The sequence below is a fragment of the Panthera tigris genome, chromosome D3 (assembly GCF_018350195.1).
Source record: "Panthera tigris isolate Pti1 chromosome D3, P.tigris_Pti1_mat1.1, whole genome shotgun sequence".
Lineage (NCBI taxonomy): Eukaryota > Metazoa > Chordata > Mammalia > Carnivora > Felidae > Panthera > Panthera tigris.
The window spans coordinates 65281826-65298315 of NC_056671.1; the positions used below are offsets into that span (position 1 = coordinate 65281826).

The window sequence follows — 16490 nt, forward strand, 5'->3', positions numbered from 1 at the left end:
GCTAGGAGGACCAATCCTATTTTCAGAGAGTGAGATGTTGCAACGGTCACCTCCAAGTTTAGTTTATATTTTTTAGTTTATATTGGAAGTGGAGGGATGTGTGGGGTATTGTCAATATGGGTTGATTTGTGCTACCACAAGGTTAAGCCTATTGAGTGCTGAGATGTCATTCTCATATGGTTGTCTTGGTATCTGAAAGTCCGTAATTAGATGGCCATTCCTTCAGAGCTTAAACCTTTTTGTATCAACCTTCTTGTAGAAGTATCACAGAACTGAATAAACTTGAGCTTGGAAAAAAAAAAACCTTAGCAATAATTAATATGGCCCTTTGGGCCTTGGCAGCCAGGAAGCTAAAAGCTAAATTTAATATTCAGTTGTAGTAATTATCCTGTGCTAGATTCCTGGCCTAGCATGGGGCCGGGCACATTTAGTGGGTGCTCAGTGAAGGATGGCTGAATGGAGGAATGAAAAATAATGACTAAGAGTCAAATTTATTATTGCTTACTGTGAGAGTTTGCAGGTGTGCTAAGTACTTCTAAACATTACCCTAATTAATCTTAACAATAATTTTCTTAGCTGTTTTCACGGCCATTTTACAGACGAGGAAGCATGCGTGTAGAGGTTAAGTGACTTGCTCATGTTCACCCAGCTTGGATTTAAAACCAGGTCTTTATGACTCAGAACCAGTACTCTCAGCTACTATTCTCTGTATCTATGAGCTAGTTTTTGGGTGTTTTGTTTGTTTTTTTTAGATTTCACACTAAGTGAGATCATATAATCTTTGTCTTTTTTTGTTTGTTGACCTTAGTGCCCTCAAAGTCTATCCATGTTGTTACAGATGGCAAAATTTCCTTCTTTTTATGGCTAAATAATATTCCATTGTTATTATATCACATATATATATATATATATATATATATATATATATATATCACATTTTTTCCCATTCATCCACCAATGGACACTTAGTTTGTTTCTATGTCTTAGCTATTGTAAATAATGCTGCCATGAACATGGGGGTGCAGATAATATTTTTGAGTTATAACTTTCATTTCTTTGGATAAATAACTAGAAGTGGGATTTCTGTATCATATGGTAGTTCTGTTTGTAATTTTTTTGAGGAATCTCCAAACATAGTGGCTGCACCACTTTCCATAGTGGTTGCACCAATGTATGTTCCCACAAATAGTGCACAAAGGTTCCCTTTCTCCACATCTTTACTAATGTTTGCTATTTCTTGTCTTTTTGATAATAGCTGTCCTAACAGTTGTGAGGTGATCTCATTGTGGTTTCATTTGCATGTGGTTTCATTTGATTAATTTTGTTGAGCATCTTTCCATGTAACTTTTGGCCATGTGTATGTCTTCTTTGGAAAAATGTCTATTTTTTTTTTTTATTTTAGAGAGGGAGAGGGAAAGCATGTAAGAGCAGGGTAAGAGAGGAGAGAGAGAGAGAGAGAGAGAGAGAATCCCAAGCAGTCTCCATGCTCATCATGGAGCCCCATGCAGGGTTCAATCCCAGGACCCTGAGATTGTGACCTGAGCCAAACTCAGTAGTCAGATGCTCAACTGATTGAGCCACCCAGGCACCCCAGAAAATTCCCATTTTCATTTTTCATTGGGTTATTTTTGGTTTTGCTATTGAGTTGTAGGAGTTCTTTATATATTTTAGATATTACTAGAGATATAATTTCCAAATATTTTCTCCCATTCAGTAGGTTGCCTTTTCATTTTGTTAATGGTTTTCTTTGCTGTGCAGAAACTTTTTAATTTGATGTGGTACTACTTGTTTATTTTTGTTTTTGTTGCCTTTGCTTTTGGGGTCAAATCTAAACAAACCTATCACCAGGACTGATATAAAGGAACTTTACCCCCATGTTTTCTTCTAGGAGTTTTATGGGTTCAAGTGTTATGTTCAAGTTTTAATCCATTTGAGTTGATTTTTGTGTATGGTGTAAGATAGCATTCTAGTTTCATTCTATTGTGTGTGGCTGTTTAGTTTACCCAACATCATTTATTGAAGAGAGTGTTTTCCCCCATTGTATATTCTTGGTTTCTTTTTTGTAAAGTAATTGACTATATATGCATCACTCTTTAAAAAAGGTTATCACTTTAAATGAATTACCACTTTTATTTTTTTTTAATGTTCATTTATCTATTTTTGAGGGGGAGAGGGGTAGAGAGAGAGGGAGACAGAGAATCCCAAGCAGGCTCCGTAGCTGTCAGTGCAGAGTCTGATGTGGGGCTCAAACTCACAGACTATGAGATCATGACCTGAGCTGAAACCAAGAGTCAGACGTTTAACCAACGGAGCCACCTAGGTGCACTGAATTACCACTTTAAAAAAAAAAGTTATTTAAATAATAAATTTCACCAGTTCATTTAAAATTTGATTTTCTTTAGAAAAAATTGATTTATACAGTCACTTTCTAAAAACACATCCATTGTGTAAAAAGACAAAACTACTAAAACCAAGTGAGCGATACTGAAGACATCATGATAAGGACAGTAATAGCATATGGCCTCCTTGATGGATTATGGAGGCCTGGAAATGTGTGGTCTGAACTCCTAGATCCTGGCCTCAGCTACTTATCTGTATCAAGACTTAAATATAAGCAACAGATTTACATAGGAATATTTGTAGATTTGTCTGAGAAACATACATCACTTTGTCTACTCCTTCCCACCCTCCTTCCTTCTTCCAGATATACTCCTCCTCCCTTCTTTCTAGAGGAGTTCAAATGGGAGCTGCCATTTTCGAACAGATCTGCCCCCTGAACAGGTGGGGCCAATTATAGAACCTTACTCTGCTGTCTTTGATTGATTATTCTGGTCATGGGCACCTTATTTACATTAGCTCAGTCAAAGCTCTTTCTTAGCATTTTAAAATTTGGGTTCCAAAAGAGGAGAAGCTCTCTGGTAATCTGAAATGCAGCACTAAACTTGTAGGCAACCATGGGCCCTGTTATAAAAGAAGCCAACCTGTGGTGGGAGAGAATGGAAGTGACTCAGTCAGAAGCATAGATGAAAGGGAGAAAAATAAGAAGGTTGGTCGAATTATAGTCCCTAATTGCAAGTGTTGCTGAGGCCCAGGACACCACACCCACACCTTTCCAGCAGCCAGGTGATCTCGTAAGTTTCCTTTGTGGTTCAACAAGTTTAAGTTGGATTTGTTATGTGAACAAAAGACTTCCTTCTGTATCAATAAGAGTCTTGTGGGAGGGGAAGAAATGTGTATTAAATACTACCTTGAAAAGAGGGTAGCAGCCTGCTCTGAATTTGCGCAGTAAATAATTAGCTGGCAGTGGTCACTGCATAGGAAAGGAAGGAGGGAGGGAGGCAAGAAAAAAGAAACACCCTCTTCCAGTTTTGCCAAGGAAAACTTTGCCTTAGAGAACAAAATTTCCAACCAGAAAAAGGTCTTAGACTTTGTCAAACCTATTTTGTCCTACCATAGCACTTATTGGATGCTTTGATTTGATTTTTATTTCTTCTCCTTAAGCTCTTCCGAGGCCCATGGAAGGTACTGGTCCATATAGAAAGATCCTGATCCCTGGGATCAAGGTATTTGAACTTTATTATTCTCATCCTAGTGCAGAACAGGAAGACTTGGCCTGTTCCCTCCAGAGATCTCAGCACTCACAAGACCCCTGCACCACAGAATGAGGGAATAAAATATTGGTTGAGCTTGTTCAAACAAAGTCTCAATTTCCTGACAAGCAATTGCAACTTCAGGTTACGTGTTGAGGTAGACTTCAGACTCTCTTAATGGCATTCAGAGACATGGTTCTCCAACCAATTGGCATTCAGGAAATGTTTATCAGTTCTGACAGCCACAGTTCCACCCTGCCCAATTTTAGCTCCTGTGACTGGAAGTGACTTGGATGTTTGAAATTCTGTAAAATACAGGCTAGTTTTGAAATGGAGCCGCAGAACTACAATGGTATTCTGGCTTAGCTCTTAGGCAATTTAGGTCAAAATCCTCTCTCTTCTGAACAAGGGGAAGTTTCCCTGAAAGGACTGGTGATAAATTTTCAATAAATCTGCTGGGTGGTGGGAAACGAAAGAAGAATTTTTTAAATGATTTATGAACCTGAGTGAAATGATATTTTCATTGCTGTCCACTTTCCATAATTTTTCTCTTTTAAATTCCCTTTAGTGTCTTTTCAAGGAAATAGAAGAAGGGATCCAGATTTCTTTGGGGAGTTTCCCCCAGATAGTCATCAGACTGTATACATGCATGGGTCTATACATGTATATAAGCGACATTCATTTGGGAGCAACTGTTAGCCGTTTATAAGTGTGTTTCCTTCAGTATCAACAGAGAAGGATTTTTACATAAGCGCATTTTTGACATAATTGTTTCCTTATTTTTTTTTAAAAAATTAATGTTTTATTTATTTTTGAGAGAGAGAGAGAGTGAGAGGGGAGGGGCAGAGAGAGAGAGGGGGAGACACAGAATGTGAAGCAGGCTCCGAGCTGTCAGCACAGAGCCTGACGTGGGGCTCAAACTCACAAGCCTCGAGATCCTGGCCTGAGCTGAAGTTGGAAGCTTAATCTGCTGAGCCACCCAGGTGCCCCCACAATTGTTTCCTTCTTAAAGGACTTTCATAATTTTTTTAAGTAGGTTCCATGCCCAACATGGGGTTTGGACTCACGACCCTGAGGTCAAGAGTTAAATGTTCTGCCAACAGAACCAGCCAGGTGCCCCTATAAAAATGTTTTTACGTTTCTTTTTAAACTAAGGAGGGGAAGTAACTTTAATTAATTTGCTCACCCATTTACTCTTTTTCTATTATCTTATATTTGGACTTAGCTACATCCCTGTGATGCCTTGATGAGGACACTAAGGTGTTGTTAACTGGGTCTTTGTGTGTGCACATGTGCTTAACATTTATTGAGCACTTACTTTGGTTTGTGTTATTTATGTTTCAAGCATTCTTTCTTTTAATAGTCTCAAAAATTCTTGAAGCAAATATTATACTGCTTGTTTGAGAGCAGATATAAGAGCTCAAAGAGGTTGAGTGACTTGCCTGAGTGTCACTAGAGGCAGAACTATAGTGTTTGGCCTCCTGAAAACTACCTGCCCCTCTGGTCTTTATCTCCTTATAGGTCCAGTGAATGGTCTCTCTCCTTCCTTCCACCTGCAACACTTGGCAAAAATGACTTTCATTTCTAGTGTAGAAAATGTCAAATTCAGGGCATCTGGGTGGCTCAGTCAGTTAAGCGTCTGACTTCGGCTCAGGCTGTGATCTCATGTCTCATGAGTTTGAGCCCTGCATCGGGCTCTGTGCTGATAGCTTGGAGCCTGGAGCCTGCTTAGGAGCCTGCTGTGTCTCCCTCTCTCTCTCTGTCCTTCCCCTGCTCATGTTCTGTCTCTGTCTCTCTGAAAAATAAATAAACATTTAAAAAATCTTTTAAAAGAAAAGAAAATGTCAAATTCATTCCATGAATCAAAGACATTGACTAAATATCCAAACAGGCCTAATAGCCACCAGAAGATAAGAAGGATCCTCACTAAGGCCAGATCCTGGAATTGAAATAGAAGAAATAGCATAAACCCACCTGTGGAAATTCAAACAATATGATTTACCAGCATGTCTTGATAACTCAACTGAGGTGTGGTCATTTTAAAGAAACAAGAGGCTAAAATCAAGAGTCATTTAAATAGGTCTTAATGAGCATCTATATTAATGTTTTTCTGCTCAGGGCATTAGCTGTAGTTTGATCTTTGGGTTTTAGATCAAGGATTCCATTGACAGACACTCACACATGCATGCACACATTTGAGGGTATATTTTAATAAGTCCTCATTTGATTTTTAATCTTGCTTTTATTCCATGACCACTTTAAAGTGTTTTATTATCACATATAACTTATTTCCCCTCTTTATTCTTTTTCTTTCTTTTCTACTCTTCCATTTCTTTTTTCTTTCCTTCCTTTACCCCAATTGTTCCATTATTCTTTTCATCTCTCACCTTTAGTTTTCCTTCTTCATCCTCTTGCTGTACTCATTGCCCCTTCTCCCTGTTTTCTAAATGTACTTTCCATCTCCCTGATCTCCAAAGGTAATCAGTGGTAAATAGGGTTAAATCAAGGCTGTCCATTGGAGACCCACTGCACAGTGCTGGTCTGGGATTGCGAAGTGGTCCAGAAGATCAAAAGGGCTGACTCCTCCTGAACTTATCACAGAAACTTGTCCTACAACTGAATCTTCTAGATAGTTGCTTTTTTGGGTCTGAGACATCGTTGGGAGAAAAAAGTGTTATCTTTATAGGTCTGTTTCCCTGAACTGAAAGCCAGTTGTGAACATTACTGGAAACTTTGAAGATGAGATGCCTGAGGCAAGCTAGCTGGGAAAATGTGTAGGCCCCATGAGAAATAATATTCACAGCTCTTCTGAAAGGGTTAGTGGAAGGCTACAGAGAGAGGGAAGCCTTAGGAGATTAAGAGAAACAAATGGTCATCTCTCCTGTAGCTGATGTTCTCACAGTTTTCTTTCCCTGTGCCTCTATCCCTCTGTCTGGCTCTCTCTTCCCACACATACGTACCCTCCCCATTTATGCACCTGTGAGCTAGCTTCTGAGTCTTGGTGCCGCAACCACCTCTCTTCTATGAAACACAGACAGGTGCATAACAGAGCTCTCCAATTCTGGATCCTTCAGGTCAGGTCATGGATGAGATGGTGTTAAAGAATAAGCTTTTCTTGTCTGATGTTGTCAAACCAAATGTTCATGCAGACAGAGGCTGTATGTGCTTTCATACAATGAAGTCAGAGTAATTAAGGAAGACTTCCTGTTCTTTCCATATCCCTCCAGAGATATGTGATCTTTTATATTGCAGGTGGGCATTGTTCTCCCACGGGGGTGCTAATCTGAAGCCAGTTATTACTAAAATCAGATCATATCCTGGTATTAAACAGTGATCATACTGGCTACCTTATAGAGATCGCTGGCTCCATGCCAAACTCTCTTTAGGTGCTTTGCTTACATTATGGAAAATTTATATGAATAGTTCTGTAAGGTACAAATATTTGTAGAGCACTAGGCATTCATAGGAGATCATTATGAGTGAGTGACCCTGCAAAAACAAGGCTTCTTTTTCAAAATGGATCTCATTGTCACTCTCCTCACCATCTTCCGCAAAACATTGTCAAGTTTGGTCAATTCAGGGCACTGTGGAACCAATTGTTTGGGGTTTCAGTGATGTTGAGGCACCCTCTCTGCATCTTCTCCCACCCTGGCTATGAGCATTTCTGTATCTAAGACACCTGTATTGCCACCTGCTCCTCAAAACACATCTCATCACCAATAACCTACCAGAAAGGCAGCTGACTCACAAGGTTGCATGGCTTGTGCCTCTTAGAGCTGGATCTGGAGAAATTAAGCTTTCTTGGTTTTCTTTCAGAAAGATAAATCAGGTGGGAAGGGAGTAGTTATGGGAAAAGGTGAACAAATTAATATGCATAAAAATATGGGGGGAGGGGAAAAGGAGGAAGAGAGGAACAAAGTGGTGGAAAGAGGGAATTCAAGTTGCAAAATGTACTTGGCCAGAAGGTAAATTGCACTGATAGAACCTTGTCAGGTATTGTCTGTGCTTTGCTGGCCTCCAGCTGGGCAGCACTGGGTAAGTCACTTAATCACTCTGAACATATACTTGTCTTGCCTCTAATGTCATTCACCTTTTCCCTTTTTCTCTCTCTGTATGTTAAATGTTGGTGTTTCACGTTCTGTCTTTCTACATCCTCTCTTCTCATCCTTCAAATTTTCAGGTTTTCTCTGGTTGATCTTACCCACTCCCTTGGCTCCTGCTATCATCTTTCTGATAAAAACTCATACACAGGTGCAGACAATTAAATGTGCCTCTCTTTGGCACAGTGTGACTATGCCTTTTAGGACTTTTTTCCTACTTATTAAAAACTTGGGCAGTTAAAATGGACAGGTCTAGGGTATTTTTACATAAACTACATTGGGAATGATGGTTCCTGAAATTGGCTGTGTAGTGGGTCAGTATATAAAATGGATGCACTGTACTGGGCAATATTGTTGTCACAACAAATGATTGGAATCACATAAATATCCATCAATAGAAAAGGAGTTGATTATATTATGAAATAAAATGCAGACATTAAAAACATTATGCTATAATAGTACAAAGAGCTGACATTACAAAGACTGACCATCTCCAGTGCTGGTGAGGACATGGAGGACCTGGAACCTTCATATGCTGCTTGGAAGGAGTGGCAAATAGTATATTCATGGTTCTGCACTTTCTTGAAAAGGTAGCCATACATGTACCATATTATTTTGACACTCCACTTGTTAAACACTCCAGCACATTTGGATTTAGTAGGTCTGAAGTTGGTGCCTGGCATCCAAATTTTGAAAAATCTCACCATGTGCTTCTGTTGTGTACTTCTGGTTGAGAGACACTGTCCTTAACCTAAAGCCTGTATCACAGTACCTTGCACATAGTAATTCAGCAAATGTGTGCAGAAAAAGAATCAAAAACAGACTTATCTGGTGAAGGTAATTAGGATTGGGATCAAGACTTTGGACCAAGGTTTGTCTCTGCCAATAACTAGCCAATGACCCAACTCAATTGCTTAAACTTTTAGTACTTCATGTTTTTTTTTCTATAAACAGAGGGTGGGAAGGGTAGGTAGAGCAGATGATCTCTGAAATCTCTTCAACTCCATCATTCTAGGAAAGAGTGTTTGTGATTCAGAATATAAAAGATTATAAGATCATACACTGTGAAGTAAGGCTGAGAAAACTTCATAATTCATTTATAGACAAAGAAGAATCTTGCTTCGCGATTTTTGCACTGTAGTCAAAGAACTCAAACTATCTTCCCTGTCAGAAGAAAATTCTTCCCTTGAAAATGCATTCTGGGGGGTGCCTGGGTGGCTCAGTCGGTTAAGCTTACGACCTCAGCTCAGGTCATGATCTCACGGTTCATGAGTTCGAGGCCTGTGTCAGGCTCTATGCTGACAGCTCGGAGGCTGGAGCCTGCTTCGGAATCTGTGACTCTCTCTCTCTCTTTGTCCCCTCCTCCGCTCATGCTCTGTCTCTGTCTCTCAAAAAATAAATAAACATTAAAAAAATTAAAAAAAAAGAGAGGAAAATGCATTATGATTCACAGGATAGGTAGTATATTAGTTTCCTAAGGCTACCATAACAAAGCCTACCACAAGAAAATTGTCTCCAAATACAGTCACATTCTAAGATACTGGGAGATTAAGGTTTTAAAATATAAATTTGGGAAAACACAACCTCTAATAGGTAGGTAATAGAGGGTCTGTGCAAATGCAACCTCTACCTACCTGTAATGGCAGCATCTCTCCTGGTCTGGAGCTTAAAGAAACAGAGAAGCATTATTAACAGAATAAAACATTAAAATTTTGATGGAGGAAACATGTATCTCTTGAGTTCTTTGCTTTGTTTGATGCATCAGCCTTCTTCAGAAGGCCCTGTTATTGATAAAAGCTATTTCCACAATAGAAAGACCTTGGTCCCCATTGCTATCAGTAATGGGAATTATACCAGGGGTGCCTTGAGCCTCACACCAAACTCTGGATTGAACAGACTCTATCTTTCTTTTTTTCTTTTTTCTTTTTTTTAACTTACATCTAAGTTATTTAGCATATAGTGCAATAATGATTTCAGGAGTAGAATCCAGTGATTCATCCCCTACATATAACACCCAGAGCTTATCCCAGCAAGTGGCTTCCTTAATTCCCCTTGCCCATTTAGCCCATCCCCCCACCCACAACCCCTCCAGCAACCCTCAGTTTGTTCTCTATATTTAAGAGTCTCTTATGTTTTGTCCCCCTCCCTCTTTTTATCTTCCCTTCCATTATGTTCATCTGTTTTGTATCTTAAATTCCACATATGAGTGAAGTCCTATGATATTTGTCTTTCTCTAATTTTGCTTAGCATAATATACTCTATTCCCATCCACGTTGTTGCAAATGGCAAGGTTTCATTCTTTTTCATTAACACTGTATTGTATGTGTACACAACATCTTCTTTATCCATTTACCTCTTGATGGACTTTTGAGCTCTTTCCATACTTGGCTATTGTTGATAATGCTGCTATAAACACTGGAGTGCATGTGCCCCTTTGAAACAGCACACCTGTATCCTTTGGATAAATACCTAATAGTGCAGTTGCTCGGTCATAGGGTAGTTCTACCTGTAATTTTTTGAGGAACCTCCATACTGTTTTCCAGAGTGACTGCACCAGTTTGCATTCCCAACAGCAGTGCAGAAGATATCCTCTTTCTCCCCATCCTTGCCAACATCTGTTGTTGCCTGAGTTGCTAATTTTAGCCATGGACAGACTCTATCTTTTTAACTCTATATCAGAATCATAGATTTTTATTTTATTCGTGAAAAAAAATGAGAATTGATTGTGTTATAAGAGAAATCTGAAGATTTGAAATCACCTAAGATTGGGATAGTAGAGAGATGAGGAGAAATTTGGGACCACAGAAATTTGAAAGCATACAGGGACCTTAGAAATGACTTATGGCTTTGTTTCCTAGACTTTTTGCAGCTTACTACCAATAATTTTTTAACAGGGGTGTCTTTTAGGGTTTCTGATTTTGCTTTGCCAAATATAGAGGTTTAAAAAAAATAAAGAACGTATTAACAGGAAAAAAAAAATTGAAGGACAAAATCTTACACCCAAAAAAGCCATATTCATTTAAATTGAATATCTGGCCTTATTAAAAAAACAAGCAAACAAATGCAAAATAACTTGAACATCTTCACCTGAACACCTTGCTTCATTCTGACAAGAACTCAATCACAGATCAGGAACAGTCTATAGAGAGGTATTTGTGACTCCTGATGTTCTACATCAGTGTTGTTCAAACTTGACAATGTTCAGGCTTTCTATAAACCCAATTTGAGAAACATTAAAATCAAAGCTAGTTATTGTCACTTTATGTTTTACCTAGGTGCCAACATACTCAAAGCAATTTGACACTGAATTATTTTTACAGACAAGAGAACTCAACGGAAAGAGAGCAAAAGGAATTAGGAAGTATAATTGGCTATATGTTTCCTCCATTTCTACCGATAGGCTAAAATAAGGAGAGGCATTCAAAAAAGATGAGAGTTGGGGTGGTCAAGGAGCAAATCCGTGACTGACGGAATTAAAAAGGTTCAGTTCTGCCACCCTATAACCTTCTGCTTCAGTTTCTAATTCCTTCCTTTAACCCAACTTCTCATATTGAACATCAGAATCTCCTGTGGGACTTGGGGGAACCTACCCAATTTCTGACTCCACAGGTCAGAGTGGGGCCCAATAATTTGTGATGATAATGAGTTCCCGGTTGATGCTCCTGCTGATGGCTGGAAGGCCACACTGTGAGAACATTTGTTCTAACACAGTCTGATAAGCGAGCATCCCAATGGCCCAGTATTGAGAGGTAGGAAAGAGCAAGTATAATGATAAGAAACACAATGGAGAGAAGACGGAAAACAGACCAAGAAACATATCAAAGCAAGTTCAAAGAGATCCATAGATTTGGGAAAACGAGCACTGTACTTTTATACAATACTTAAAGTATTTGCTATTTGAAATATGTTGGATGCTTTGAACACAGACATTCATTATAACTTTAAAAGTCAAATGACTGCATAAAAAAAAATCTTAATTTGAAAGCACAGAACCCAGGCACTTTAAAATTTGGTGTGCACACATCATTTTCCATCAGCAGCTGTTAGGAGGATAATTAAGAATTAAATTTTCATTTAATCATTTTCAGATATGAATATACTTTCCCTCTCCCTCACCCCCACCCCAAGCCATTTGAAAGATGCAACTGAACCTCTAGCTCCAGATCTTATCTTTAGAGAATAAATAGATTTACTTCAATTTTGTAAACTCATTAAAGTGATTTAAGAAATATTTGGTTTAATTTCTATTTCCCAAATTAAATTTTCATAGTGAATAGTTTTGTTGTTGTTGTTGTTGTTGTTTATTAAAGTTCTCATGTGCCTGAATGGGTGAGGAAATTCTATTCCATGCCTAAAAAGAAATATGAGCAGTTCACATCCTATTTGATTCTGTGTTGGAAATTGGTGGAAATCGGCAGTAGGGGGAAGTGAGGAGGTTTTTTTTTTTTTTTTTTTTTTTTTCAACGTTTTTTATTTATTTTTGGGACAGAGAGAGACAGAGCATGAACGGGGGAGGGTCAGAGAGAGAGGGAGACACAGAATCAGAAGTGGCTCCAGGCTCTAAGCCATCAGCCCAGAGCCCGACGCGGGGCTCCAACTCACGGACCGCGAGATCGTGACCTGGCTGAAGTCGGACGCTTAACCAACTGCGCCACCCAGGCGCCCCGAGTTTTGTAGGAGAATCACAGATATGAAACACAAGAAGGAACCCTACAGGTCACCCAGTCCCACAGCTTCATGTCACAGGTGGGGAGTCCTTGGCCCAAGGTCACACAGCCAGGCAGTGTGTTTCCTGACACTGTAACCCAGGTTGTCTCATTTAGAACCCTGGTGCTGTTAGCTGGGAACATTGTCATGTCCTTGCTTTTGTCAGCATCCTAAGACTTTGGCTTGGAGAGACACAGGAATGTGGAAGAGCTTGCAAGCAACCTGAAGACAAGCCCTGGGAATGTCAGTCACTCAGCATTTCCTGCACAGGACAGTGACCAAGCACATTGTAGACCACACACAGACTTTAATCAAATGAGCTGAGATGCTTAAAATTTGGAAAGGGGCCTTGAAGGGAGGAGGAGAGAGAGAGGTATAAATACTCACCATCCAACTGTGCAATTTGGCCAAGATTTTGTTTCCATATACTAGGAAACACTGGACCTCAATTCCAATGCTTTGAAGGCCCAAAGGCAGTTGATGGGATTTTGCTTTTTCTCTGGGAAGAATCTAAACTGCTTTATCTCTGCCTTTGAGGAGAGAAATTATTCCATTTGAACATTCCAGCAATTCAGGTGAAAATGTGGGCGGAGCCTGAGCGGTCCACATGGGCCTGGATTTCAGGGCTGCTGAAGGCTGGGGTAGGCCAAGTTCTTGCTGTCCCAAAGAGGCTGATGATTCTGGCAGGCTTGAGCCAGACCTTGCCAAACCAGAGGGCAGGGCTTCCCACTGCTTCCCCAGAGCCGGCCTGGGCAGCCGCCCACATTCACTCCGATTGATTCCAGCTGTGTGGTGCCATGCTGGCCAAGTCGGCCGCATTAGTAATGCTATCTGAAGGGACAAGGGGGCTTCCGTGCAAGTGCCTGAAAAAGGGACACCCTGCTTCCCTCCATTGCCCTATTTTAGCCGTTTTGCTGATTCTCTCCCCATACTCCCATTTTTCACTTCTTTTCCTCCTCTCTTTTTCCCATTCCCTCTCTTCCTCTTTCCATCTTTATCGCACGCCTCACACTGTGCCACCCTTTTTCTTTCCCTCTGCATCCTTTATGGCTCTCCCTTTCCGTTGCCCAATCCTTTCCCTCTCTCCTCTGGCACCCTCAATCACCCTGATGTTTCCTCTTCCCAGCCCTGCCTCACATTCCCTCTAGCATCACAACGGAGTTAAGCTACAGGCCTTGCTCCTTTAAAATAAAGAGATCTTGGTTTTGCACAGCTGCAAGCAGGATTGAGCAAGACTGTACTTAACAGCATGGTTTTTTTGTGGCCAAAAAGGAAGAGTGTGCTTGTGCGTGTTTAGTAGCTTTGTCCAGGCTTTCATTGTCCAGCATTCAAGAGCAGATCCTTAATTTGCTGAAGAATCACAGCCGAATAGTCAATTTGCTTTAAAAGACTCTTGATTTAAGCCTTCTGAGAGCTCTACCTCTGGCCGTGGTTTTGGAAAGTGATTGCCTGTCATCTCAAAATGTTAGAGTAAACAGCGGGTCTGCTCAGCATCATATGTTTATTTTCCACAGTGGCATTTGCTAGGTCACGTGGTGGCCATTTAATTTCCACGACTGACATTCCACAGGTCTGAGATTTCATTCCTTTGGGAGTATTTCAAATACTTGTGGTTTTAACCAAGATGAAAAAATGTATATATTTAAAAAGAAAACCCATATGCCACCAGCCCCAAACCCCAGTCAGTGGTGTCCCTGGCACAGTCTCATGGGCAGCTCCTCTGCCCTTCACATCTCAGATGCCTGCAGACACAGGGAGAGTAGGAAGGCCCAGATGCCTGCCTTTGATAGATCTTACAAGACTAAGCCCTTTGAATTGACTCCAGCCTTAGACTTGAGTATTCGTTCTATTTTTGACTCCTGACACCTGGCCTTATGCATCGAGGAGCTGGGAGATGGTTGTATCCTGAGTTGCAGTCACTGCTGGAGAAGCCTGAACATGTGCCCACCACCGTCCCCCAGGAGCCTTGATTTTCCCTGGTGAAGAGACTGGTGGTACCATCTATCTAAAATTCCCTAAATTTCAGATAGTGGAGGACAAGAGGAACAAGTTCTTATCAAAGTATTTGGATTGTTGATCATTCACTGGGAGTTAACGTAAAGCAACAGGAATAGTTAGAGAAGCAATGGCTGCTGAATAAGAATGAGGTTTCAGAGATAAGGCCAGTCCAAAGCCACATGCAAAAGAAAACCAGAATACATCACTTTCATTTCAACCACCCTTTGAACTCTTTGAGTTCCATTTGAACTTGGCATCTCTACATGATCTTCCAACTGCCTAGAGAGCTCCCAGAGGTATATCCTGCTAGGGTCAAAAATGGCTTTCAGCGTCCTGCCTCTCCTTTTCTGTTTATCTTACAAGTTCATTTTCTCACTTCCTCTCAGCCTGTCCTGCAAGAAACTGATGAACTCCATTGAGTGAAGGCAGCTTAACTGATTGTGCTTCTTATTGCTCTTCTGGTGCAATAATTTTATTTTAAGAAAGGCCAAGTTACCAATTGTGGAACTATCATTAAAACATATATAGGAAAGTTCAAATTCAGCAGGAAGCTTTCCATCATCAGCTGATGACTAAAATAAGAACCTAACGGTTAGTAGCCTTTATTTTTCAAAGTTACTTTTCTTGACTATCTAAGTAAAGTAAGAGGAAAGAGTTAAAACACAGGTATAGCATGAAATAGGGATTTGAAATGTCGGCACTGGAAAGGCCTTGAATGGAAGGCCTCCCAAATATCATGTATACACACCTAGAGAAAATATCAGAAATTAAATTTTAAGGGTGCCCGGGTGGCTCAGTCAGTTAAGCATCCGATTTTGGCTCAGGTCACGATCTTGCGGTTTGTGGGTTCGAGCCCCACATGGGGCTCTGTGCTGACAGCTCAGAGCCTGGAGCCTACTTCAGATTCTATGTCTCCTCTCTCTCTGCCCCTCCCTTGCTTGCATTGTCTCTCTCTGTCTCTGTCTGTCTCTCAAAAAGAAAATAAACATTAAAAAATTTTTTTAAGAAATTAAATTTTATTAGATCCTGTTACTCTTGCCTTCTTTCCTCACACTTCCCCCAATGTTTTCCCAAAGGCACGTCTTCTGAAAAGTTAGCATGTGGTCAAGGTGGGTCTCTGCAAAGACTGGCAGTGATAGCACATTTTCAAAGAGGTAGAAGGTAGACAATAAGGTGATCACTGCATACAGACACATTGACCCTAAAATTGTCTCATAAAATTGCATTTCAACTTAGGAAGTTAATTGTTCCAGGGAAAATGGAAGCTGAAGAGTTTTAGATAAATCAGATAAAATCTTTTTAAATGTCTTCCTTTAATGGTTTCTCCTATGTTTCAGGTTGAGTTAAGCTCCCTAACTTTTGTGTTTGCCAGCGGATGAGATACATGTATTCCTCCTCACATTCCTTTGTGGCCCTTTTTTCATTAGTGAGATGGAGAATGACACAATTTTAAACTCTCTAAAATTGCAGGTGAGCTGATGGTCAGAGAGAAAAGTCAGTATTTTACTTGTTTTTAATCAATCAATAAAGAACTAATAATTACATTAAAATATGCAAATCATTTGAAATTTTTTAACAAAGCACTCACAATACAGGTAATATTTCCAATTGATTTTATTGTTGCTGTATAGTCCTTGATTAAATTCAGAGTACTTATAAATTGGAGGTATCTCACCTTTTTTTACTCTCTTAGAGTAAGTTCCTTGATGTGTGCTTTATAGAGGAAGTCTAAAGTCACTGTCTTATATAGGAACCAAGGGCCACATGGGTATGATAAACAATCTAGTTGGTCTGTGTTAAGTATCTTTATTTTTAAGGGTTTCTCATATGTTGCAATGCTCATGCACATTTTTATATGTAAAATTCAGAAATTACCATATATTTCAGCCACAGAACCCCCTCCCCTGTATGAGGAAATACTTGCAGTACTAGTGTCTTCTGAATACACTTTGGGAAATACTACTGTTAACGATAATAGTAATAATAGCAGTGACAGTTGCTACAACTACAACTAGCTTTTACTGAGCACATACTATGTGCCAAGCACTGTTCTTAGTATTAACATGTATTCACCCATCATCCCCATCATTCTATG

At 39.9% G+C, this 16490-nt stretch overlaps 1 protein-coding gene across 9 annotated transcripts in view; it reads left to right on the forward strand.

Moving 5' to 3' along the window:
- The window catches only part of SLC14A2 (solute carrier family 14 member 2), a 424168-nt gene that overhangs the window by 14385 nt on the left and 393293 nt on the right, over positions 1 to 16490 (forward strand). For 2 of the 9 annotated variants that reach the window (XM_042962166.1, XM_042962169.1), the window contains exons 2-5: positions 2705 to 2781; positions 3502 to 3563; positions 14782 to 14986; positions 15733 to 15865. The exons of 1 other annotated variant lie outside the window; for it this stretch is intronic. The gene's annotated coding sequence lies outside the window, so the exon portion shown is untranslated. The remainder of the gene's footprint in view (positions 1 to 2704; positions 2782 to 3501; positions 3564 to 14781; positions 14987 to 15732; positions 15866 to 16490) is intronic. 6 more of the 9 variants (XM_042962175.1, XM_042962165.1, XM_042962170.1 and 3 more) reach the window with 5 other exon arrangements.